The sequence below is a fragment of the Canis aureus genome, chromosome 7 (genome assembly GCF_053574225.1).
Source record: "Canis aureus isolate CA01 chromosome 7, VMU_Caureus_v.1.0, whole genome shotgun sequence".
NCBI lineage: Eukaryota > Metazoa > Chordata > Mammalia > Carnivora > Canidae > Canis > Canis aureus.
The window spans coordinates 26,545,336-26,551,225 of NC_135617.1; the positions used below are offsets into that span (position 1 = coordinate 26,545,336).

Consider the following 5,890-nt stretch of genomic DNA (forward strand, 5'->3'; position numbering starts at 1 on the left):
ATGTCCAGAATCTAATCTGCACAAAACTTATTCCTGTTTCCTATATTCCTTCATTCATCTATTCTGTTAAACATATACTGAATATCAAACATTTGCCAAGTTCTGAGGACTTGGTAACAGATGTTCCTAGTCCATAAGAGATTAAAGTCTAGTACAAAAGTTCTCAGTCAAGCCACAGAATGAAATTGCTTAAAATCTTGAAAAACCATGGGCCTTACTCTCAGGTATTCTAATTTAATTGTTTTTTATTGAAGGGGAAAGCACATTATTATTATTTTTAAAAAGCCCTCTAAATGATTCTAATGTGTAGCTAGGGTTGGTAAACGAGCCTATTATTCATGCAAAAAAAACAGAAATTACCTTAGAGCTTTTACTTTCTACTGTCTCTAATATCCAATTAGTTTACCAGCTCCTATGGGAATGCTACAAGAACATTTCTTAAACTTCAGGCCCCATTTCCATTGTTATTTCTACTACCTTTCATCAGCCCACCCTAATTTCTCCAAAATTCTGACAGTCGTCTTCTAACTTGTTTCTTTGTCCACTAGTTTTTCCCTCTCAGATCGGCACCCTAAATAATAGCAGGAGTGAATTTCCTCAAACACAACAATGATCATACAGAGATCTATTGATCTAACTCTAGTTGCATATATAAACATATAAAATAAATATATAAATAATATATAATTCCAAAATTAAAATGTCAAACGAAGAAAGCAGATCATTTAAGAATATGTGCATTTTGATCCTATCTTAAGATCAAAAGAGGCAAAAACAAATATATACATATGTGTTTTTTAAAGAAACTTCTTATTAAAGAAAGATTTACATGAAGAAAAGTACTCAAATTAAAACCATACAACCTGAAGTATTTTCACAATGTGAACACAGGCACCATATAGGTTAAGAAATGAAATATTACTAGCACCTCAGAAATTTTTCCTTGTCCCCATGCCAATCAGGGATTCTTCTCTCCTCCTAGATGTAACCAACAATATGATTTCAAATATAATAGACTTCCTATTTACAAACATTATGTAAGTAGAATCATGTGGTATATATTCTTTTATATCTGATTTCTTTTCAACAACATTACATTTGTAGCTTTTCACAGTGCCAGTATTGTAGCAAATGTGGTTTATCCAAGGCATGATTATTGCTAATTGAAAACTTTTCCCGGGGCACCTGGCTGGCTCAGTCAGGGAAGTATGTGACTCTATCTCCATCATGGGTTTGAGCCCCATATTGGGTGTAGATATAAGTAAATAAATGAACTTTAAAACAACAATAACATTACATTTGTGAAATTAATTCATGACATCATATGTTGCAGTGGTTTGTTCTTTTTCATTACTATACAGTACTCCCTGTAATTAGAGAGTCTTATAGACAGTATTGGTCTAGCTCCATCCACATCATTATAAATGGCAAGATTTCATTCTTTTTAAAAAGGATTTATTTATTCATGAGAGACACAGAGAGAGGCAGAGACATAGGCAGAGGGAGAAGCAGGTTTCCTGTGATCCCCTTGATTCAGGACTCAATCCCAGGACCTGGGATCATGGCCTGAGCCAAAGGAAGATGCTCAACCACTGAGCCACCTAGGCACCCTGATTTCATTTTTTATAGCTGAGTAATATTCCAGTGTGTATTTATATACTATACCTTCTTTAGCCATTCATCAGTCAATGGACATTTGGACTCTTTCCATAATTTGACTACTATTGAAATGCTGTAGTAAAACTCAGGGTATGGGTATCCCTTTTCATGAGTATTTTTTGGGAAAATAGTTGGGTAAAAATTTACTAATAGTGCCATTACTGGATCATAAGGTAGTTCCAGTTTTAACTTTTTAAGGAAATTGTATACTGTTTCCACAGTGGCAGACATGGTACATGGAGGAGTTTGTGCTGGTCTTGTAGGGAAGGGGCCTGCTACACTGGTCCTTAGGCACACTTAGAAAAGCAGACTCCCAGAGTACAGGTGGGCAGGACTTGATGTGAGCAAGTTAGGCAACCAGTGTTGGCACTATGTTGTTTACTGAAGTTGGGTTATGCTGAGGGGCAGGGGAGAGAAATAGTGCTAGCCTGCTCCTTTGTCTCCTGAGAGAGTCTCTGTGATTGCTGCTCTCAAGGAAGCACCCCAGAAGAGTGAATAATTTCCTCTTGTGCAGTGCAGGCATTTTTCAGATCACTGTTTTCCTGCTTTCTGTCTCCAGGTTGCTTGCCTGCCTGGAGTGTAGTGCACTTTGGCCTCTGTTCCAGCCAAGTCCATTGGCTTTTAAAACTCCAAACTTGGGATCCCTGGGTGGCGCAGCGGTTCAGCGCCTGCCTTTGGCCCAGGGCGCGATCCTGGAAACCCAGGATGGAATCCCATGTCGGACTCCCGGTGCATGGAGCCTGCTTCTCCCTCTGCCTGTGTCTCTGCCTCTCTCTCTCTCTCTCTCTCTCTCTCTCTCTGTGACTATCATAAATAATAAATAAAAAATAAAAATAAAAAAATAAAACTCCAAACTTTAGGGACATACTGTGGCAGGTGTCTGGTCTTCTGTGGGAGGGTCTTGCTGTGCTGGGATGGATGCAGGTTTGACCAAGAAGGGCAGTCGGGTCAGAGTGCAAGGGTATGGGATTTGGAGCAAAGCAGGCTAAACAGCCAGTGTCCAGATGAGCTGTCCTCAGCAAATCTCTCTGCACCTATGCTGAGAGGCAGGGAAAGGAAATGGCACTCCTAGGCTCTTTTGTCCCTAGAGAAGTGACTCTGTGAATGCCACCTCTCATGGAGGCTCTCCAAGAAGAGTGAATAGTCTCTTCTCGTGCATCTTAGGTGATTCTCAAATCATGCCATCTGCCCCAGGGTTGTTTGCCTGCCTTCTCTCCAGGAGTAGGGCAGTGCCCTCAGGTCTCTATGTCAGTCAAGCCCACCAACCTCTAAACACCAGTCTTTGAGTCCAACTAGTTGAAAAAACTCACGAAAATCAGGCATTCACATTTTCCTACCCAAAAGCTTTGGGGAAGTGTCCTCCTTGTGTGTATCCCAGTATGCTCCACTCTCTCTCACCTTTTTCCATGACCATAGTTCTCTCCTCTCTGCAGCACCTGTGATCTGTTTCTCCCCCAAACTATGTCTCTGCACATCCTACCTTCCTCAATGTGACCTCTTCTATCCTTCTAGTTTGACAGTTTGTTCTATCAGTCCTCAAGTCAATTTTTTGGGTCTTCAGAATTAGTTGATAGTTATCTAGCTTTGTTCAAGGGATGAGGCAAGCCTAGACTCTTCACTATGTCACCATCTTAGCCCCCCAACCAAGACATACATTTCTTTTGGGATATTTCTAGAAGTAGAATGGCTGTGTCATGAGGTATGTAAATGCATAGTTTTAGTAGAAATAAACAATTCTCCAAAGTGGTTATATGCTTCCAGCAAGAGTATTTGAGTTCATGTTCTCAGCAAGAATATTTGAGTTTATGCTCTTAGCAAGAGTATATTAAGATTTTCAGTTGCTTGATTTTCTCAGTGACAATTGTAATTTTTAGTCTTTAATTTTAGCCATTTGGAAAGCTGAACAATGGTATTCCATTTCCTTGATGACAAATGAAAATGAACACATTTCCATATGTTTGCTAACTATTTGGATATATTCTTTGTGGACATCAGATATCCATCTCCTTCAAATTGCCTTTGTTTAAAATAAGTTGACCATATACAGGTCATATTCTGCACTCTGTTACATACTTTTGACTTATATGTACATTTTCTAGTCATCTCACACTATTTTGATTAACGTAGCTTTTTAGGAAGTCCTGAAATATGATAATGGAAGTTTTCTGTTTCTATGTCCTTCTCTCAAAATAATTTTGCATATTCTACTTTCTTTGCCTTTCCATACAAATTCTAGAATCAATTTGTTGATCTCTACCAAAAAAAAAAAAATCCTGCTGCATTGCAGCATTATTCACAACGGCCAAGATAATAGAAACAACCTAAATGTCCGACAATGTATGAATGGATAGAGAAGATGAAACACACACACACACACACACACACACACACACTAACAAACACATACACACGACAGATAATTATTCATCTATGAGGAAGAAGGAAATCCCGCCATTTGCTACAACAGAATGGATCTTGAGGGCAATCTGCTGAGTGAGATAACTCAGACAAAGGTAGACAAATATTGTATGATATCACTTATATGCAAATCTAAAAAGGCCTAAGTTATAAAAACAGAAAGTAGAATGGTGGTACTAGGGCCTGAGGGATGGGAGGATTGGAAAGATGTTTAGAGGTACAAACTTGCAAATAGTAAATGAACAAGTTCTAGACATCTAAAGCATAGCATAGTGATTAAAGCAACAATACTGTATTATAAACTTCAAAGTTGCTTAAAAAAACTAGATCTTAATTTTTCTCATCACAAAAAATAAATTATAATTATCTGATGTGATAGAGGTGCTAGCTAAAGCCACAGTAATATATCACAAGATATAAATGTATCAAACCTTAAATTGTACACCCTAAATTTATACATAATATGTCAATCATATCTCAATCAATAAAAACAAAAAAAAAACACAAAAATGTATGAACTGGGGAGGGGAGATTCTTTTCATAGCCTCCATTAAGAAACCAACCTAGTTTCTCCATTAAGAAACCAGTGAATTAGAAAAAAATAACACTAGTCTGTTAAAATTGATAGTTTGAGTAGCACTACTTCAGGTTATTCAAGAAGGCATCCTGTTTTCTACCTGACAAGGAGGCAGGACTGGACTGTACCGAAAAGACACAGGAAAGTGGTTCTATAGAAGGGATCTTTTCCAACCCATGTAAGACCAAATAGTTATAATTCAGGTTGACATGAAGAGCTCTGTCTCTGCATGTGACAGTATTGTATGTGTGTGCATATGTGTGTGTGTGTTTCTATGGATGGTTGTGTGTGTCTGCAAGGAGATAAAACAGTGTGCCTCACCTCAATGATGGCTGTAGCCATTGTCCAAAGTCTGGAGGCTAAGGGCTACCTACCGACCCAACTCTTCTTAAGGTGTGCTGGGATATCCCTGTATGCCCACTCTCCCCCAGTTTCCACACATTCTCAAGGCTTATGGTCCAGATTCCTGTGAATTCTGTGAGGTACAAGATTATCTCTTTGAATTATTTCTGCTTAAATTAGCTAGAGTCTGTTTCTGGTATTAGCAGCCAGTAATCCTAATTGGTCCAGATAGTTATAAAGAAAAAATTATCCCCCATAGCACCTATGTCCAGAACTCTGTAGCAGAACAAACCTCTCCTGGTCCTAGGTCCAGGTCTGTTAGACAGAAAGACAAAGAGAAATAAAACATGAAGGGAACAGAAAAACCATGGAAAGTGCATTGAAAGCCTGCAAAACTCATCTGAACCAAAACAATTAAAAACAGGGACTCAAACAAATCCACATACACACATTTGGTGCAGCACTCTTCATAATGGCCAAAATGTGGGAACAGTCCAAATGCCTATCAACTGATAAATGAATAAATATGATGTATCCATTAAATGGAATATTGTTCAGCCATAAAAAAAATGAAGCTCTGATACATGCATGCTACAATGTGGATGAACCTTGAAAACATGCTAAAAGAAAAAAAGCAGACATAAAAGACCATATATTGTATGATTCCACTTATATGAATGTTCAGAATATGTGTGGGAACTAGGGGAGAGTGGTCATACAGGGATATCCCAGCACACCTTAAGAAGAGTCCACAGAGAAATAGAGCAGATTGATGATTGTCAGGGGCTGAGGAAAAAGTGGGGAAAAGGGAGTGCCTGCTTAATAGATATGTAGTCTTCTTTGGGGTGATGAAAATGTTTTGTAACTAGATAGAAGTAATGGCTGCACAGCACT

At 38.5% G+C, this 5,890-nt stretch overlaps 1 pseudogene; it reads left to right on the forward strand.

Annotated features, from left to right (window-relative positions):
- The first annotated feature begins 1,102 nt into the window (after nucleotides 1–1,102).
- LOC144317957 (U4 spliceosomal RNA) lies at nucleotides 1,103–1,258 on the forward strand (annotated as a pseudogene).
- The last annotated feature ends 4,632 nt before the right edge of the window (nucleotides 1,259–5,890 follow it).